At 41.8% G+C, this 21,584-nt stretch overlaps 1 protein-coding gene and 1 long non-coding RNA gene across 3 annotated transcripts in view; one reads left to right on the top strand and one right to left on the bottom strand.

Moving 5' to 3' along the window:
* The window catches only part of GRIN2B (glutamate ionotropic receptor NMDA type subunit 2B), a 265,833-nt gene continuing 247,752 nt past the window's right edge, over positions 3,504 to 21,584 (top strand). For both annotated transcript variants that reach the window (XM_021377634.1, XM_021377554.1), the window contains exon 1: positions 3,504 to 3,619. The gene's annotated coding sequence lies outside the window, so the exon portion shown is untranslated. The remainder of the gene's footprint in view (positions 3,620 to 21,584) is intronic.
* LOC110388609 lies at positions 4,660 to 5,818 on the bottom strand. The gene is made up of 2 exons (XR_002432944.1): positions 5,738 to 5,818; positions 4,660 to 5,642 (listed from the first exon to the last, which is right to left on the bottom strand). It is a non-coding gene; the product is annotated as an uncharacterized LOC110388609 (long non-coding RNA).

Genomic DNA, 21,584 nt, shown 5'->3' with positions numbered 1-21,584 from the left:
CCCTGTGCCGCAAGATGAGCCGTGAGGAAGAAGACCAGCATGGATGAACAGGGAGCTTTTCCTGATTTTCCTGAGGCTCCAGGAGAAGAAGAGAATTTACCTCCTGTGGAAGGAGGGATGGGCAACTTGGGGAGAGTACAATGAAGTTGTTAGAATGTACAAGGAGAAAATTAGAAAGGCAAAAGCCCAGCCTGAACTCAACTTGGCCATTGAGGTGAAAGAGAACAAAAAACTTTTTTACAAATATATTAACAGTAAGAGGAGGGCAAGGAGAATCTCCATCCTTTACTGGATGCAGTGGGTAATGTGAGCACTGCGGATAAGGAAAAGGCTGAAGTTCTTGATGCCTTCTTTATATGTCTTTAGAAGTCAGACCAGTTATCATCGGGGTACTCTGTACACTGACCTGGAAGTCTCAAATGGGGAGCAGAATAAATCTCCCACAATTCAGATGCAAACAGTTAGATACTCCACCTGAACTGCCACAAGTCCATGGGGCCAGGTGGGATCTACCCGAGGGTGCTGAGGGAGCTGGCAGAGGTGATTGCTAAGCTGCTTTCCATCATCTATCAGCATTCCTGGTCACCTGGAGAGGTCCCAGAAGATTGGAGCCTTGCCAACATGACTCCACTCTACAAGAAGGGTCATAAGGAGGATCTGGGGAACTACAGGCCTGTCAGCCTGACCTCAGTGCCAGGAAAGGTTACGGAGCAGATCATCTTGAGGGGGATCACATGGCATGCATGGGACAACTGGGGGGATCAGGCCCAGCCAGCATGGGTTCACGAAAGGCAGGTCCTGCTTGACCAACCTGATCTCCTCCTATGATCGAGTGACCTGCTTGGTTTATGAGGGAAAGGCTGTTGAGGTAGTCCACCTTTGCTTCAGCAAAGACACTGACACTGTCTCCCACAGTATTCGCTTGGAGAAGGTGGCAGCTTTTGGCTTGGTCAGGTATCCTCATACAACTGTATGGATGGCTGGGCCCAGGGGGTGGTGGTGAGTGGAGTTAAATCCAGCTTGGGACCGGTCACGAGTCATTTTCCTCAGGGGTCTGTACTGGGGCCCGTCCTGTTCAATATCTTCATTGATGACCTGGATGAGGGCATTGAGTGCACCCTCAGTAAGTTTGCAGATGACATTAAGTAGGCAGGAAGTGTTGATCTGCCAGGGGGTAGGAAGGCATTACCGAGGGACCTGGACAGGCTGGATGTCATGCTTTTTATGATGTGGAATACCGATAACAAAAATCATATCATGTAGTGCACTGGGAGTTAAAGAGTTAATGCTCCAGTTCTGTGGATCATGGATAGTTCCGGGTACCTGATTCTCAGAAGAGAAGAAGAACTACATACCGCAGAGGACTTTGCATTGTTCTGTTTTCATTTTCCATTCAGAGGGAAAGATAAAACTGTCCGCAGGTCACGAGACGGCCTCTTTTTTCCCTTTCTGCTATACCTGTCAGTGTTTGTGCTTCCCTAGCTATTTCACCTTCAGCATTAGAGTAAGGCCTTCAGTTTTTGGATGCTCTCTCATTTTATTTGATTTATTAGCTTCAATTCCAATTATATTGTATTATATTGTGTTATCTTGCATTCCGATATTATATTTAGTAAATTAGCTTTCCTCCTCAGATCATTGCCACTGTTTTGTTTTTAGGCCCATCTCCCTACCCTTTCCCCTTTCCTGAGGCATGGGTCTGTGGGTCTCCCCACCCCATTAGTCACAGAACTGGGCCAAACCAGCCTGTAAACCGCTGACACTGGATAGCTGGGCTGAGGCCAATGGGATGAAGTTCAACAGGACCAAATGCTGAGTACTTCACTTTGGCCACAACAACCCCAGGCAATGCTACAGGCTTGGAGCAGAGAGGCTGGAAGACTGTGTATAGAAAATGGACCTGGGGGTATTGGTTGATGCTCTGCTGAACGTGAGCCAGCAGTGTGCCCAGGTGGCCAAGAAAGCCAATGGCATCCTGGCTTGTATCAGAAATGGTGCAGCCAGCAGGAGCAGGGAAGAGATCATCCCTGTGTACTCAGCCCTGGTGAGGCCACGCTTTGAGTACTGTTTAGTTTTGAACCCCTCACTACCAGAAAGATGTGGAGGCCTGGAGCATATTCAGAGAAGGGCAACAAAGTTGGTGAGGGGTCTAGAGCACAAGAGTTATGAGGACTGGCTAAAGGAACGGGGATTAGTTAGTCTGGAGAAGAGGAGGCGCGTGGGAGACCTTATCACCCTCTACAACTACCCAAATGGAGGTTGTGATGAAGTGGGGGTCAGCCTCTTCTCCCCTGTAACTAGAAATAGGACTAGAGGGAATGGCCTCAAGTTATGCCAAGGGAGATTCAGGTTGGATGCTAGGCAATAATTGTTCTCTGAGAGAGTGGTCAGGCACTGGAATGGGCTGCCCAGGAAGGTGGTGGAGTCACTGACCCTGGAGGTGTTCAAGAAAAATTTAGATGTTGTACTGAGGGACATGGTTTAGTGGAGAAATATTGGTGGTAGGTGGATGGTTGCATTAGGTGGTATTGGAGATCTTTTCCAACCTCAGTGATTCTGTGATTCTATTTTTGTTGTTGAGTTTTTAGCAATGAGGAAATAATGCATTGAACGAAGCAAGTGCTTCACAGAAAGCAGTGAGAATGAGCAGTGTGATACTTTACCAATGCTGCCATCTTTTGATCTGCTTTGGTATTGGAACATAAGGAAAACAAACTTCTAGAGATATAGTCAGGTTCTAAAATGTAAAAATATATTTTTCGTTTTTCCTCCTAAATGCTCTAAACTTTTATGTAAATAAACTCCAGTACATCTCTACATTTACCTCAAGCACGGCTACTTTCAGTCTTTCATATATTTAATGACTTTGTGAACTAGGTCACAGAAACGAGTTGTACTGAGTTGCTGTTATTAAAATTAAAAATTAACACTGAGAAGCAGATCAAAGGACTGACAATAACAAATCTGTTGAGTAGTACTAGGTGTGTCTTCTACCATTGGAAGCTGTGATGGGAATAGACTCTACAGTCTCCTTCATTCTGAATACATGGAAGCTGAGAACCCAATTTCTTTTACCAAGCATTTGTTACTTCGGTCTTCTATAAAATAGGGTCTTGTCTTAGTTTCCAGTGGTCCAAAAATGTTGATTCCAAGTGATAGCTATGTGTTGAAATCTTAGATTTTTTTTTTTTTCAGATCTGAATGAATTAATAGAAAAGAGTGCTGAATTCCAAAAGCCTTAGGTTTTCCAGGAGCTTAAAAATATTTTTTTTAATTGTTTCAGACTATTTGTATTTCAAAAGAGAATTTTCAGATTTTGGCGTAAAAATAACAGTTGTTTTTGTCAGTGAAATTACAGGCATATTTTATTTCAATTGATCCCTCCTAATTTCTTTTCTGATTAAAAAAAAAACTAACAGTTTTATTCATGTTTTCATGTATCTTGGATGTGAATGTGGTTAGATTTTAACATGAACAGAAGACAACATTTCTCAACAGATATAATTTTTTTTTCAGCCAGAAGAAAATGAAATTTATCTTTGTTTCTAAATATACTTCCTCCTGGACAGATTGAAACAAGCTGGTGTGATTATAGTTCCTGTCTCAGCAACTGTATCTGGTATGTAAAGACAATTGTGTCAGTCTAGCTGCTTCCAGAATGTTTTTATAAATTCATTTGAGTTATCAAAATTGTAATAATTTTTCAATTTCTGCTGGTTTTCCTCTCATCCTTACAATATAACATGGCACATTTTCAGTGAGGATGCCTTTTGTGAGAACTGGCTTGGGATGTCCAATACAGGTTAGAAGTTGCATGTTGTAGAAAACTGATCTGATTTACAGCAGAACTGGTCACCCAAAAATATTTGGATCTGTAATACCATTTCACATTTGTCACCTTAAAAAAAAAAAATAATAATAAAAAAGTCCACTGTAATTTCCTTCTGTTTTGCTACTTTGACATTTGAGGGCGTAGGGAAAGATAACTGTTTTTATTTTCACTTTTTTTCTTGTTTTTCTTGGTCTTTTTCTACTTGTGGTGCTATTGGCTAGGTAATTTATGGCCTAATAGCAGAGTCCTGGACAACTGTGGTGGTTGCTAGAGGCTTGGCAACTGGATCTAAGAAGTGTTTTAAAGATGTTTTATTTGAAATTACTCTTCTGTACTTCTCCAGATAAAATCTGAAATCCTGCTGCCATAGAAATTTATTTTGAAATGGTAAGAGCTGCAGAGGAGAAGAGAGAGTGTTTTTATAAAGACACCTAAAAAACAAAGCTGCTGAGAAGCTGAAGCCTGCTGGGGAAATAAATGGGCCACTTGCACACTCATGCATTTGAACAAGAGATGGTGTTTTCAAAGACTGTGATGAGCATTTGAGTAATACTTATATGGCCACAGATAAGATTTGTGCTTGTACAACCTAAAGCAGTAGTCAAAAGATGTCTTCTACCCTGGTTCTCCTGTTGTCCTGAGACCTGCTGCAATGTAACATCCTGTACTGGTCTCTGGCTATATGCTGGTACCCCTGTGTATGTTAGTGCATCTTACTCTGTAGGTCTCAGTGGCCTTGTGGCTTCTGCATCACTATACTTTTGGGAAAGGGCAGTAGTGGCTTTAATGAAGGGATCTTTAGAAATGAAATGTTTTTTCTTGGTTGGTTTGTTTGGAAGGGATCAAGGAGAGGAAAAAAAATATGAAATAGTAACAGCCAAGACTGTTTTTGTTTCATGGGATTTTGTAGTTTAATAAAATGGATGAGATTTCTAGGAAGCTCTAGAGACAATCCTGATAGCTTTTTATTTCTTTTCTGCTTAGTTCTTCTTTCAAATGGCAGCTCCCTGGTGCTCTTCCTTATTTCTTTTTGCTTTAGGATGGATCCTCACTGAAGCTCCCATTCAGGTCTTCAGGTGATTTTTGCTTCTGTTTCTTCAGAATTTACAAATCAAAATTGTTTTTTTCTTTCCCACCTGGTTTCATTATTGACTTTCTATCTCTCTGCTTTTATACTAAGAAAGCGCATATGGTGCTAGCAACAAGCTATGTGAACTGATAATGACCTCTCTGTAGTGGCATTTCATCCAGCTCCTTGTGCCCCATTACCTATTCTCTTTTTATAAAGCAACTGTTTCAGCTCTGCATTTCATAATGATATTCTCTTTCTGGAAGTACCAGTTAACCTTCTTTGTTGACCACCAGATCACATCTTCCCCTTTATAGGATTCAATTCAAACACCTTGTTGGTCTCTGCTTCATTCCTCTTTCCAGGTGTTCTGTCACCTCTGTACTGAGATTTTAGCAATCATCCATATTACACAAATTCCTACCCCCACCCCCATTTCAAACATCTTCTCCTGACACAATTTTTCTTTTTTCCACGTTCATCATTCTTTTCCCACTTTTGAAGTGCCTGGCCCCATCTGAAGAACTTGGTGTGATTTTTCTCCTCCAGCATCCAGAGAACACCTTTACCCAAATTTTGAGCTGGGCCCCTAGTCAAAAAATTATGAGAAACTTTTTCATCATTTTCTTGAACCCTCCAGAAACTGGTTTGCAGATTCCCACAAATAAGGAGCTTCTTTCAATTTGTAAACCATAAGTATCTGCACAGTCTTCTTTAATGTATCTTCCTTTCTTTTTCTGTCTGGAGAAAATCTGGGTCATTTTTGTGAGGCCTTTATTTTGTTCATATAGTTCTTTTGTTTTATTGGAAATTTTGGTAGACATCGTGCTACTTACTAATACTCCTTTTTGCATCCTCACTTGGAGTCTCCTTAGTTTTGACCAGAATGTTACCACAGCTTCACCAGAACATGACTGTCCTCTGCATAGAATAGAAAAGCAGGTTTTGAGTTAAAAAATAAATAAAAAAGTCCACTCTTGGGAATGTGGATTCGATCTTTTACCCATCCCTGTACTGGCGAAGTTGTTTTAACAATGACCTCTGCAGTGCAGAGCAGGTAGCCGATAGCTGTGTCTCAACCATACTGTATCTTTCTTCATCTCCATGCCAGACCTGTGACCAGAACCTGACTGGGCTTCGAATGGAACTATGGTGCTGCCACAACCCCCAGCCAAACCCTTCTTGAATTACACACACATCTACTTTAGCTGGAAGGGCTGGATTAAATGTACCCAGCACCTGGGCCTGTTTAACAGCTATTTTTGCCTGTTGGAAGGCCTCTTGTTCTGTTCTACCCCAATCCCATACTTAGCCTTTTTGTTAGTCAATATAGAGGTTTTATCACCTGTGCTAAGTGGGTTATAAAGGATTGGCGGTATCCTAATACACTCAAAAACTCCTGCAACTGCTTCAGTGTCGTGGGAACCAGGAACACTTGGACCTTATCTGTGATTGAACTGGGTAAGACCTTGGTCCTACCTGACAAGAAAACATTTGAAATTTGACTGATAGCCCTGTTCCTTGCACATTTGTTTATAGCCCACCATTTTTCTTGCAAATGGGCAGTTAATGAGGTTACTGCCTTCTCTAATGCCTTCATTGAGTCAGATGTTAACATCAGATCGTCAGTGTAGTGGTACATTTTGATGGTAGATGGTTTGTTCCAATTTTCCAAGTCACATGCCACCGGTCTATGACAAAAGGTAGGCAAACGCACATACACCTAAGGGTATGATTCGAAAAGTCCACTGCCTCCCCACCCATGTGAATGAGAACTAGTTTTGGAATTCCTTAGCAACTGGAATGCTGAAAAACACATTTGCTAGATCCAGAACGCAATGATATGTTTTTATTTCTCAATGTATTCATGAGGGAGGCGGTGTTGGGTATGGCCACATGGATTGGCAATGTGACTTTATTCAGTTCTCTGTAGTCTACTGTCATTTGCCGTGTACCATCTGACTTCCTGATTGGCCATATGGGGGAGTTATATGGGCTGTGTGCAGGTCTTATAATCCCTACTCTCTCCAGCTCCTGCATAGTCTTGGTGATCTCCTCTTGCTCAGCTGGGAGTATATATTGTTTTGTATTTGTGATCCAGTACTGTTGTGGTAAACAAATGGGCTCAGTTCTCACATGGTCCCTTAAAATTGCCTGCACAGACCAGATGCTAATACATTTTTCCTCTCAGTCTGAACTCTCCCGTGTTGGTTTGGAGAATCAGACCCCAGAGAATGTCAGTCCCCAGTATATATTCTGGAATTGGGGCAACAGATACCCTATACTCCTGGGGTGGGAGACACCCAATCCCCAATTTCAACCACATTTAGGTAATGGGGATAGTCTGTCTCCTAAATCCATCATCCATTGCCTTTAATGCCCATAAATTTATTTGGGTTGCCATATATGATTGATGTTTCTGCTCTAGTATCCAATAGCACCATAACACACTGAATATTCTTCTGGGACCAATTAAATGTTATTTCAACATAGGGCCTCCAGTCTCCTCCTGAGGCCCTAGTTCTGGGGGATTTTTGGCTCTCCTGTCATGCCATTAGCTCGGCAGTTCCCAAGTCTTTTTCCTCTGATTGCTCAGCCATAGCTGCCCAGGCTACCTGAGGAGGTTTATGCTTTTTCTTTTTTTTTTTTGATGGGACTATGAAATCCTCTAGATACAGTATTTCTCATGGAATCCTTTCTATGATTATAATACCTTCCTTTTTAAGGGAGGATTGGAATATTTGTCAGTTAATTGTCTCCATAATTGTAATAGGACCTGATTAGGCTGTCTGTCAATCTTTTTAAATTGAACTCCTGCCTGAATCAGGTCATTGAGCATTTTTCTTGAGACCCTAATGGGTCCAAATTGGATTACTTTATGGGCCGGTCTCCTAGATCGTGGTCACAGATAGACTTCTGACCTCCCCACCACTATTCAGACATTGCGTCTTTCCCTTAGGTGCTCTGTCTCCCCCAGATCCACCACCAATCAGGCAGCCTATTGTGCTCCAGCCTCCAAGGCCACTAGAAGGTTCAGTACAGATACCAAAGTACCATACGGGTTTGGTGGAGCTTGTTGCAGGCTGAGATCTCTCATTCCTGCTGAAAATTTTATCAGATCCAGACTTTCAAAGGCATCCTCAGAGACTGCCTCTTTCATACCTAATTCTCTAAGAGAGCTTTGTGAGCCTTCCATAGATGACTGTAAACCTGTGTTTAAAAGTATATCATTTTTATTTGGCCATGTTATTCAGCATGCAGCCATCAGCCATTGCATTAATGAATTATTGTCCTCATTATGTTGGACTGTCACCTGTAATCTTTGCATAAGGACAGAGTGAGTAGTAATGGATGTCTGTTTTGAAATTTAGTACATTTACTATGACACTTTCTTCCCCCATGTCCCATAACCAGAGCAGCCACGCTGGTACACTTTCTCTTGGTTTTTGCCTAAATCACTGTACCAGATCCATAAATACAGCTGCCATGTATGGGCACACTGTAATATGTAATGTGGTCTGGGGGGGGGGGGGGGGGCGGCATTGGTTGAGGGGGCACCACCACCAGTCTATCTTGAATTTCTTTTATTTTTAGAGTTACAGTTGGTCAGATCTCAAAGGGATCTGACTAAAGTGGAACCTCAAGATCTGACCTTTTAGTTCTTTCATTTAGAAAGTCTAGTTTATGCAGGTTCCCTTGTTCAGGGTCCCTGGTGCTTTCTAAAGAGATGTTTCAGACCTTTTGTAGGGGAGTGATCAGATTTGGCTTTCCCCGCCCCCCCGTCAGTATTGTGATCTGCCATTCAAGTTTTTCAGCTGTCATGTAGTAGTTGATTTTAATTGGCCAAAGCTTCTTCAGACATGTTGAACTGATCTAAAGCCATCAACAGTGGCTATGCCACACTGGATGCAGCCAGCTGTTGCTCTCTGGCAATTGGTATGTCTTTGCCGAGGCCTTGAAAATACTTGGCAATGCAGGCCAGGGACTCATGGATATTTCCTCCATCCCACAGGGGGCTTCATTTTTCAGTTATAGAAAAGTCTATAGTTATAGATCCCATGATATGGGGATCTTAAGAATCCCAGGCTGTGCCCTGGCAAGATCTCATTCAAAGGGGTGATCTTTCCCCATCCAAACCACCCCATTATTTTACTTAGAAATGCCATTTCAGTATTTTAGGAGTCTTGTGATGCAGTACCTTTAAAGAGGTAGACTCCTGCCTAGCTTGCCACTAACATACAGCAGAAGAAGGCAATGACAATGCCTTCTACTGGGATACAAGCACTATAGAGCAATAGAAGTTAACAAAGAAGAAAAATTAGCTTACCCTTCTAATAACCAGTGATGGCTCAAGAGGAGCATGATCTCTATCTAGAGAGATACTGCTCCCTTGGCTGCTAACCCTTAAATGAGAGTGAGGAGGGTTGGACCCAGAGTCCATCCCTTACGGTCACTCAGGTGCATTGCTTGCACCTGAGTTCCCTGGGTTAGCCACACCTTCTCACCTGGTGTTCAACCATTGGTTCAGGCCATGACCTGGCAATTCTTCACTCTGCCATGTCATTAGGCAAAATTTCCCCCATTTCCACATGGAATACTTCTAGGCTGCTGAAGATGAAGCCACACAAAAGGGAGGGAACTGTCATCAGTGCAGGGATCAATTGCTGCTTGTACATAGGGTGCCCAATGCAATCAGAGCTATGATGAGCTTTGCACCACTCGGGCCCTCATTCAGGGAACTAGAAAGTTAAGTAGAGTATGGGCAGCCATAGTGCATTGGCTCTGCCAATCTAAAGGTAACTGCAGTAAGAATTAAGAGGAAAAAATGAACTCTTCAGTCTTAACAACTCACTGATAGAGGAAAAAAAAGTCTACTGAAAAAGCCAAATGTAATTTTTGTTTAAACATGTATTTGAATTTGCTTCCTACAAACCTGAATTCATGAGAGGCACGGGAAGTGATGATCCTAGTGGCTGCTGGCTTGGGAGAGAGTGGCACTGTAACACCAAGCGTATCAGGGGAAACTCCAGACAAGTCCTCAAACTGCAATGAGAACTGGGATAGTGCCTTCTGTGGCGAGCCAAGGGAGTGAAACAACAACTTTTTATCTCAGGGAATCACCATGTATGTCTACTTGGTGTACTGTGGACCAGCATAAGCCTGTGAGTACCATAAAGAAATATGTTGAGTAAAGTTACCCGTAACAAACTTGTCCCTGAATCCACATATGTTTAGTATGGTAGAATGTTTTCTTAATGGAAACAATGCTGCCAACCCAAACGTACACAAATTGTGTGCCAAGCATCCTCTCTGAAAACAATATTGCCTTTAAAATTTTCAAAATTACAAGATTAAGCCACCACCAACAACAATCTAAAGCAATACATTTTGGCTTCTTTTTATCTGCTGTCTGGTCTCGGAACACTCACTGTCTGCTTTGCAAGCTCACCACGTTGTCACGAAAACTAGGAATGTGCTTGAAAAACTTAAGGCTCAGACTATTGGGTAATTACCTGACTATAGCCTATGCAAGGCTCACAAAGGCACCAGGTAACACAAGAGTTGTAGTGCATTTGACTCCTCTGGATTGTATGACTAGGAAGATCCTCACCTGTGTGCCATGAGGAATGTGGATTTGAATGCTGGTTTGGGGCATATGCATATTAACATGTATTCAAAAGAAGACAAATCTTGAGTAAGTTTAGAGAGTGTACAAGCTCTTTAAGGATGTAGAGAAGCTTCATCTCTGAGTCCAGGTGTTATGGTTTAACCCAGCAAGCAGTTGAACACCACACAACCTTTCACCCACTCCACTCCCTCCCAGTGGAATGGGGAAGAGAATTGGGGGAAAAAAAAAAAAAGAACTCATCAGTTGAGTTAAAAACTATTTATTAAGACAGAAAAGGAAGAGCCTAATAACAATAGTAATAATAATATGTATATATATTTACAAAACAAGTGATGCACAAAGCAATTCTCACTACCTGCTGACTGATGTCCAGTCAGTGTCTGAGCAGTGGCTGCCCTCACAGCCAACTTTCCTCCATTTTATAGGTTTTTCAGATGATGCCATATGGTATGGAATTATCCCTTTGTCCAGTTTATGGCAGCTGTCCTGGTTCTGTCCCCTCCCAGCTCCTTGTGTCCCCTCAGTCCCTTTACTTGCAGGGCGGTATGAGAAGCTGAAAAACTGAAATGTCCTTGGTTCTATGCCGCACTGCACAGCTGAAACATCGGTGTGTTATCAACGTTGTTTTTCTCCTAAAGCCAAAACATAGCATCATACCAGATGCTGTGAAGAAAATAAATTCTGGCCCAGCTGAAACCGTGGTACCTAGGTAAGATGATTTAAGATGTCCTAACCCTCTCTGTTCAGTTTCCTCCAGCACTGTCAACTTCTGCCTCCCCAGCTGAACTGGTGGGATGTGAAAGATACTATAGTGCGATGTCACATCACCTTTCCCAGCAGATTAAGCTCAGATAATGGACTGTGAACAACAGTGGATGCGGAGCGTTTGCATCTTCTGCCCTCTCGGCAGTGGGATTAAGGATCCTACTGACCAGAGTGAGGAGACGGCGGGGGTGATATGCATCTGTAGAATGGTAATGTCGTAAGTCACCTCTAGTTCTCTGTGTGGCTAACCCAAGGCAAGTCTGTAAAAGTGCTGGTAATGTGGCTTGATATTACAGACACTGAAAGCTCCTGCCTCAAAAGGGCTTTCTGCTTTCTCAAGAGAGATTGTTGTAACCCATAGCGCAGGAAGGAGTATGCATGAGAAGCAGAGTGAGCCACAGAAACCATTTTGGGTTTTACATCTGTTTTGGGTAGGAAGCTGCATCCCAGCTGGGTAATGATGTGTCTTCTGCTCCATCATTGCTCTGCTTCTATCTCTGATTAGATCCAGATGGAGCTGTTTCACACAGGGATCTCTGGCTGGATGCTGCTGCTTTGATTTAAATGCCCTGTATTTGGAGTCAGATCCTGATCCACATCAGAAAGCAAGCAAACCCCAAGAGAAGGAATGTAGACGATGTATTAATATCAGCTGTTTGGGTGTTTACTCCATTTCTGACATTTGTGCAAGGTTCTTTCTTATTCTAGGGATATTATTACCCAGCATAAGTATATAATGCAGTTGGTATTAGATCATCCCTTTTATATTCATTGTAGTTTTAAACAATGGTTGCCTGACCTCATATGCTGGGAATGATAACAGCTGTCTGAGTGCATGTGTGGGAATATACACTGCTCTGTCCTGGCTTCCCACTCCTGCCTGTCTGTTGAGAGCCAGCAAAACAGCTGTCATGGTGGTCTCTCTGCCAATCTGCAGAGTTTTTCAACCCATGTCCCCAGCTGAGATGGGAAGAAGGAAAAAGTGCTCTTCTCTGACACTGTATGGCAAAACTCACAAGATTTTCATGTGAGATGAAGACTCTTTAAACCTTGCATCCTTGCAAGGAGATATGAAAAGGGTCACTGGGCATGTGCTTCTGCCAGTCCCACCTAACTTTTCTTTGTGTTCTTCACTGCTGGGAAAGCATGTCCTGGAAAATGTCTTAAATGAACACTTTTCCTTTTGACTTGTTATATGTAATTAGGTAAAGATATTGTATCTAAATAATGTTACCGCTCAGCATTCAGGCTTGTCTTGAGGAGGAATTGGTAATATTTTTGTGATGCCTCAAGTGTGACTGGTGAATGTTCCTTAATATGCAGCCGTGCAAAATTGCCTGTACGTGATGGGAAGGAGGGCTGATTTTTGAGGGTGGCAGATGAGGAGTGTTCTTCTGTTCCATCCCACTGGCACCACTCTGATGAGCCCATCAGAGCGCTGAAGATGTGTACAATGAATGCTAAGCACATCGTGCAAATAAGCACAATAATAATAATGTTGAAATGGGAAGTGAATAATTTCTCTAAATGAAGCTTGGGCAAGAACTCAGATAGAAAGTATGTAATTAAACCAAGCTGGAACTTGATCAAAATACTGAAATGGTACTAGGAAAAAAAAAAGAAAAGTTCTTTAATGAATATTAGCAAGAAGGACCTTGGCTTTTTGTTTCATACAGAAAAAAAAGACAACTGCTAGCACCAGGAAAGACTGGATTCTGAAAAGCATGTCCCTCCTGCTCCCACATACTTTTCCATGGAAAACTGCTATCTTGTGCTGCTAGGACAGTATCCATCAGTTCTGGAAGTGGGACAGAGGTTTATGTGGGGCAGAACCTTTGAGGTATGAGCCTGATCTGACAGTGATAGGGCTGGTGGTTGAGCTAAGCACAGCTGGTGCTGCACCTGGCTGAGGATGCAGGCAATGGGGATATCTGGAGGCAGGTTTTAACATCTGGTTCTACCAAAATGGATGAAGTGACTGCTTATGCAGTCTCATACAAACTCTGACCAGACCTGACCTTTGCTTAACTTGGACTATCCAGTACAAATGTTACTTGCAGTCATGTGAAAGTCTTAGGAAGAAGGACAAGCAGCAGGGGTCTTCACTCAATCACAAACCATAAGGGCACATTTGCTAGCATGTGACGAAGACTCAAAACTGTTGCTGACTTTATGGTAGTGATTGCCTCCTCTTAGGCTTCTGTGCCTAGAGGGCATAATAATGTATATAGAGAGAACCTCTGTTAGTTGGACAAAGGTTTAACTTTGGTGGTGTGTTAGTGGAGCTCAGCGCACAATTAGCCTGTCACAATTCACTCTGGCATAGCTCCCTGTGAATTCTTACACTATAAATGCACTGTAACCACTACATTTCAGTGACTACTGTAAGGCAATTTAAAGAATAAATAAAGCAGAATGTTGAGATTTGAGACTGTAGAACTTTTGAAAGGATTTGAGGCAAATGGAGAATACACGCAGTGCTGTATAATGCTTGTGAAGTGCCTACATGTGCTGACGGGCTGGTTGGGCAGTACGTTGCTGGATGGGCTCATGAGGAGAAGGAAAGAACAAGCTGTCATTCCTGAGATGGAGGCAAAGGAGGTGGAAACGCATTGCCAACCACATCACATACCTGCAGTCAATAGTCAGGAGTGACAACCCCACACCTTTTTCTTTCCATTCCCACAGAAGACAGATGTTGCTTAAATCATGGTTTTATTCCACAGCATGAATACATTCTTGGTGCTCAGGTAATCCTATTTGAAGCCAGAGGGTGACTTCACTGTGCTTGTGATGCTGAGAAATGGTCCTTCAGCCATGGGAATGGTGTTGTCTATGGGAGACTCAGCAGGTGAAGAAGACATTGCAGGGAAAGATACTGTTAAATGCCACAAAGCCAGTAATGTTATGGAAGCTTCTAGCAACTGGCAGTCTGTCTCTAGTGCCCAGGTGATGATATAGCGCGGACCAAGGCTGTGTGACTACCTCCATCTGCTGCTGGCCAAAGACAGAGAGAATTTAGACCAGTGGGAGTGAAACTCTTTAGACTGGGACAACCAAGAGAATGGAAATTAAATTCACGCTAATTACCTGGGGATCCTGGAATGAGAGTTGAGGGAGTTTATTGTGGTGGCCTACACAAGCTGGTCTGTGAGTTAGGCCTGGTGAAAGCAGGAGCATTTGGCTTTAACCTTTCCTTGAATTACTGAGTGCTGGTCTATAATAAAAGCTACATCCAGCTTCCCACTGTGTCTCCATCATCTGGGCTGCACTACAGCCTCTCCATGCTTAAGGTACTATGAATTGGATCCAAACATGATTTAAAGTAATTTTCCTCTAATTCACAGTCAAGTGATGGAATAAATCTATCTTCTGAGAATCGAAAGTATTAATAACTCCTTTAGATACAGTCTGGAAGCGAATGAATACCCACATTTTTTGGTAGATTTTCATAGTGTTATTTTACTGTGTGGAGAGGAATTCCATTATCAGAATGCATGAATTAAAACAAAAGCAGCTTATTTGCATTGTGATTAACCATTCCTGAGATGAGGAGCTCATCTGGGTGTGAATATATGGCAACGAAGATTATAAAAGGCGCGATGGGGCTTAATTTTTGGTTTTCATGTTTCTACAAAATGGCTTTCATACAGAAACAATTTATTCTTACCTACAGCTGAAATTTGTCACCATAGTAACCTTCTGGATTTGGGGGGGTGGGGTGCTCCAGGCAAATCTGTGGCTGTAACCTCAGAAATCATTACCCAAATTGGGTTTCATTTTTCCTCTCATTAGTTCACAGCTACATGGTTCTTGCACACTCAGCAGCTGCTCACATAACCAGATCAGAAGGAGGCCATGTGGATTTATACTCTTGTTTTCTTTCTTGGAAAGAAGCAGTGTTTGGGGCGTTTTTTTTTCTCTTATTCAACTGTTTCCATCCTTCCTTGGCTGCAGCTCCAAGCCCGCCCAGCTCTCTGGGAGCTGCTGGACTGCGCTCTGCTCATTTGCCTTCAACATCACCCAGTGTTGCTGGGGAAACGCAGAAATCCTGAACTGGGGTCTCAGCAACTCATCATTGGAGAATATTCATTTACTTACATTTGGCTTCAGTGTCTTTATAATTTGGTATTGTTTTGTTTGACATGCATGTCTGAGAATGACCTAGGAGTCGACAGGTTTTTTTTTGTTTTTGTTTTTTGTTTTTTTTTTTTAAGGGAAAAAGCTGACACAAATGTATGTTAAGACTTCTGAAAATGAAGCGATTAAAACCTTAGAGAACCCTGCTGCATAATATTGTGTCAATATAATATTAATTTAGGGAGATGTCACCATCTTGATCATTCAACTTTATTTTCCATTTTACATATCAAACTACTTCATGCTGCATGCCCATATTCTCTTCTATTTTTTTATGTTGCAGTAAAAATGAGTTTATGATTAAAGCTCTGGACAAGGATTTTGTGGACTGTAGTTGCTACAAATGAACTCCTGGCTCTGCCTCTCACTCCCGATATAACTGTGTTTACATCGCTGCACGTCTTTGTGCTTGAGGTCTACTCTGTAGACAACACACAGTCTTCTTATCCTTTCGCTTTTTGTGTGGCAGTACAGTGCAGAAAGTGCCAGTCAGGGATCTCCCTATTAGTGCCTTGATTAGTAGTTGCTCCTGCAGTAGTGCCTTGATTTGATCTGAAGCTTCTTGAAACAACAAATAAATAGTAAAAAACAAGTAAAATAAAATAAATACAATAAGAAGTAAAGCGATGACCCAACTTTTTACAAGTTCATTTAAAAAAAAACTCTTGGCCCACCATAGGAGCTATCATCATTAAATAAGTGCGTATTATGCCCACTTCCCCATCCCCCCTGCAACTAACATTTACACCTTGTTTTCTTCCCTCTGGAGAGTGAGTGAAATAAATAAATTCCTTCATATTAAGGCAAGGTGTGATTTCAAGTGTTGTCTGGCCTGGGCCAGCTCTGGCTTCAGTGTTCATCTTTGTTCCTTGTACCTGTCTGCTAATCTAAAGTACTTTAAACTTTACAAAGAAGGGCAAAACCACTTAGGATTCATCCTGAGTAAAGAACCTGTGTTTCAGAAGTTACTGTGAGAGCCAGTTTATACTTTCTGGAAAGGCCTAATCAGCTCTTGGTTTGTACCTGTATTTGAATATGCTGGAAGTATATCAGAACAAGGCTTCTTAATAAAGGTAAAGCACTGAGGGGGAATTGAAGGCACCAGCAGTTCCTTTCTCAGTGGCTCATAACTGGTGTTTTGCCCTGTGACCCTCCTGACATAGCCAAATAGCTGATGAACATCATTTGGCTCCTTCTGAGCTGGCAAGGAGAGTTCAGTGAGCAGTGGCTATTGCAAGGCCACCCCAAATGCATCAGCAAGGCAATAATGTTAGATAGCACATGTACTGTTTCCTGCTGCCAATACGTACCTGCTCTTCTCAATGATAAAATATTTCTTTTATAGAGTTTGGCAAAAAGCTTAAAGGCCTCAGAGCCACTGCCAGGCAGAAGGAAGTATCCTTCAGGACAAAGTGCCACTTCTTAGCACCTAGCTCACGAGGCTGAGCTGAATATAAATATTCAGCCACCCACTATGCTACTGTGCCAGTAGGGCTTGAGGGTGGAAAGCAGCATTCTTGGGACTTTACAAAGCAGATGAATGTAGAGGGTGAAACAGCTGTGTTAACAGGTTGCTGTCCATATTCTCACTTACTTTCTTTCTACCATCCTTTCCTCTCTGTCAAGGGCAATGCAGGATGAAAGGGGAAAAAGACATGGTATTAAGGTTGCAGTAAGCTCTCTGGTGTCTCTTACCCCCTTTCCCCTCTTCTGCTGTATGCTTTCCCCTTTCTTATTTTGAGCTGTGTTTCACCAAATGACCATTATTCAGGATGGGACCTTGTCTTTCAGTCTCTTATATCTCCCAAGTTACCAGTGTCCCTTACCTCTGCAGAATTAGGTAGGGACATTAGTAAGAATTTTTTTTCCCCACCAGATATTTTAGAAGACAACTTCCTTTTCGGTGTATTGCACAAACAACAGAAACAGCCTTCTTCAAAGGGAACATCTCCCAGTCACTGCTCCCGCCCTCCACCCCCACTGCAAAATTTAAGGCAGACAGGGGGGTGAAAAGCAATGATTTCCAAAGTTATCTGAACTTTTTTCCAAGTCATTTTAATTATTTTCAGGCTCAGATTGGCATGGAGGATGAGGGAAGGTTCTGCTGGGTGCCTGTTTTGTTCAAATAAATTGATCCTCTCCCCAGAGCCCCACCTCTTGTGTGCAACCAAATCGTACGTGTTTGCAGGAGATGATATGCTTGTGTTTCTCCCCCGACCCTGCTGGCTAATTAGTGTTATTTCTGGAGGTCTTGTTTCCACAGTAACAAGCAATTACCATTGTTCCTTGGACTGCCAAAGTTACCACCAGCAACGCAGAGGAAGATGCGTTATTCTCTATATTGGGATAAAATGCCTTCATATGTCTTGCTATTCACTGAATGCCAATCCTGACGCAGGTCCTGTGCAAATAGCACACTCCACCCCCTGCCAATGCTGCTTTTGCTGGTATTAAGAGGTGCCAAATTCCCAGACGATCCAAACCGATCTTCTCAGGTCTGTGGCTATGCTGACAACAACAGGGTCAGGATTTCAGCAGCAGGGTGACTGTACTAATGGTAGCTCTGGTGGGAATATAAATAGAATAGCTTGAAGGCAGTTCTTTTTGCAATTGTGCTTAGCCCTGTTCTAAGTAATGCTAGCTAGTGATGACAATAAAATATATTTTCTGTCTTTACCTTATAGCTTCTACAAGTACAGTGTTGGAGCTCCCACAGAGGAACCTGGTGGTGATGAAGTGCCTGTACTGCACAATGCCTCCATGATTTCCTATGGGGTGATGTGTGCTCATCCACTTCAATCACATCTTCCATCAGTAGCTTTCTCTTTTACTTTTATATTGCATGTAGATAGACTCAACTAAAATGGACTTTAAACTGTCTTAAACATATCCTAAATGTCATGTGCATATCAAACAAAAGATTAGGCAGTTAGGGTGGGTTCTTGTCAGTGGGAGGAAGGGGGTGCTGGCTCATTAGGAGGCTGGACTAGGTTTCATGACTTGGAGAGCTTTGTGGTTTTCAGTGACTCCTGTTTCCAGGTGTAATTCTGTATTCTGAGTGACTCTTAACAGAGTTCTCCTGTGAATGTGTGTATGTATGGATCTACCCATTTTCCCAAATGACTAACAGCAGATCTTGGAGGGGGAACATGGCCTTTAACCTCCATAAACCAGAGAACAGGGAGTGCAAAGAGGCTTGTTCCAAGATAGTCGAAGTAAAGAGACCAAGAGATATTTTAAAACTGCAAAGGAACAGGCTTCTACAGAAGATCTTGGAAATACCTGTACTAGAGATGTTTGAAACCTGAACTTATCAGAGAAGGTGGAGGACATGTCATATCAGGCCTGTAAATGAGCATGATGATGAACAGAAAGGGTGCTGCTCTGACAACTACCAAGTCTTCTTTAACTGCCCTTGAGTAAAAACCTAGTAGCAAACACATCATGTTTTCAAGGAATAGGCAGATACAATTGGTGACAGTCCTCGAGTCTTTTTAAACCCCATGAAATTTATGGAATGAAGGTAGAGGAGAGAGTCAAATACAAGATGAAAGAACGCTCCTGTACATCACGAGTCTGTTCTAGAGGCTAGGTCTAATTCTTAAGTGTCTCTCCAACAAGAAAGAATTGTAGTGCTAGAAAGTCCTTAATTTTTTTCAGAGGCTGACCATGGCATGAAGGCAGCACCACAGAGCACGGTTAAGAAGATATCCTTGGGTGCTGGAGAATTTTCTTGGCAGGAATGGTCCTACCTAATCCAAAAAGCTTATCTTTTCCTCTTCTTTCATGTTGCATCTTCCTAAAGCCTTGAATTTTAGTATGGTCTGTATGATGCAGGAAAAAATGATAATCTTATTTTCCACAAGTAAGCCAGAAGCTTGTGTCTGAGTTCTATTTGACAGCATACAAAGCTTGGGTGGTTCATAATGAACTGAGACTCGTTTTGTATTGTAAGGAAAACATTCCTCTCTCTTTGCTCTTTATCTTTAAGCTTTAGGGCACACACTGTCATCCCAAATTTTCAACCAGGGTGGTGCGCTGAGTTTGCCAGCAGACACTAGGTGGAGGTCTTGGGCTGCGGTTCCACTGCCTTCTGAAGGCAGTAGGAACGGGCAGCTTACGCTTTGGGAAGGGAGACCTTTTTCTTTCTTCGCTGCTCTCCTGTGCTAGAATGGAAAGTCCAGGTTCTCCAAATGTGGAATGAGATGAGCAGATGAATGGAGGAGAAGATTCTGTCCCATCCCAGATCCTCCCTGACACAGGATTCTGTAGGCAGGACTGCAGTGGGAGCCTGAAACCTTCTTAGCTCTTGGCTGTGGTTGGGTTGTAAGATTCATTAAATTTTTCATGATTTATTTTACCGTCATTTATATATTCTGATGAGGATAATTTTGAGATCCTCATAAAATGCATATAGAATGTGTTAAAATGAGCTGAAAGTGAGTACTGGTGAGCTGGTTTTATTTAGCAACAAATGCTGGTAGAATGAGCTAAGATGAAGTGCAATACTGTATTTATGACATTTGCTTTCAACAGAGCCTCCAATCTTAAAGCTATTCCAAACTGGGAGACTTAGAGTTAGTGCAGAGAATGAATCACAAGTTAAGTGAGAGCTAGATGAAGCTCAAATTGTTCATTTTGAGGGAAGTTTCAACATTTATAATTTCAAAGATTCTTGGTACTCTGTCTATGAAAATATTGTCTTCAGTGTCTTTGTAAGAACTGAAAATTATGAACACTCAATTAGATATTAAAAAAAAAAAGCAACAACAAACCTCAAACGACTGACGTTTTGTTCTGAAAATTAGTTAAAGTTTGATACAGTTTCCCGTCAATTGTAATGTAGGGTTCTGTTACGCCAAATTGAATCTCATATAAAGACATGTTATGCAATCCTACCAGTAATGTAGCAAATGAAATATTCTGTTATATAATTTAGTACAGGTGATATTTCACTTTCAAGCAATAAGTAATGAATTTTCTACTAAAAATGAACCAGCTTGATTAGTCTGTGCTGAATGAAACAACTGAATTTTTTACACTCTGGAGAAGAAAACACATGTGCTGGGTACTAGTTAGGGACCAATTGTTTTTAATATCTTAGAAGCCTGATTCCAAGCTAATGGCAAGATAGTGAAAACAGTGTCTCTCGCTGTTAACTGAAGATTGTAAAAGCAATAGAAGTAACATAATATGACAAGTTTGCTGTCAAAATGAGCGTTTTAATTTGAAAGAATGTCTGATATTTTTTTCCCTAAGACAAACTTTCCAATCCAGATTTTTTTTTGAACTTCCCTTTCCATGGGGATTTTTTGTTTGTACTCATTATTTTGTGAAAAATGTTGTTTTTATCAAAATAGTATTTTCTGGTGACAACTGTTTCAATTAAAATTTTCTCACTAGTTGTGAGACTTTCCTCCACCACCCTCTGAGCTGTGGTAAAAGGGTGAGGGAAGTTATTATCTTTCCTTATTTTTTTTTTGGTGCAATGACTTCAAGATCTCCATGGCTGTTCTGCAGACAGATGCACAATTGTGAAACATCAATATGGTTTGGAAATCTCTACTGTCAGTTAGCTCTTCTTTCTTCCAGCATAATGTAATCCATATTCCCACAATGTCTCCACAGAGGCACACTTGCAAAGATATTTTTCTGGAGATAGCATGTATAGAAAACCCTCTTTTACTTGTTTTCATCTCTTCTTGTAATATTATATGGAGTTTCAGTTCACTGTGTTCCCCCTCCTACCCCTGAAATACAGCCAACTGCGAGCTGCAGCTATTAGCCATCACACAAACAATACCACAAAACAGATTGCAGAAAGTGAAGAAATACTGAGAAAGGCAACAAATTGAATGAGGATTGCAAAAGTTGTCTGGAAAGTGATATCAAAATATAAGGAAAGAGAAGTAGTTAATATCAGTGCAGAATAGCCTTCGCCTTGTTGTTCTGGAGATACCGTCCTCCAAATACAAGCTTTTGAAGATGGCACAAAGAGATGTTACTAGGAGTAGTCAGGTTTCATCCAGGAAGACTAGCAGATCAGCTTCCCTAACCGGTGATCTTTATTTGACTGTTGGATCCCAAGGAAAGAGCTGCAGGCGTCATTGCTTGAAGTTTTAAAACTGGCCAAAGCTTCAAGACAGGAT

Source organism: Numida meleagris, chromosome 1 (assembly GCF_002078875.1).
Source record: "Numida meleagris isolate 19003 breed g44 Domestic line chromosome 1, NumMel1.0, whole genome shotgun sequence".
In the NCBI taxonomy this organism is placed as follows: domain Eukaryota; kingdom Metazoa; phylum Chordata; class Aves; order Galliformes; family Numididae; genus Numida; species Numida meleagris.
This window is presented reverse-complemented; position numbering and strand designations above follow the sequence as displayed.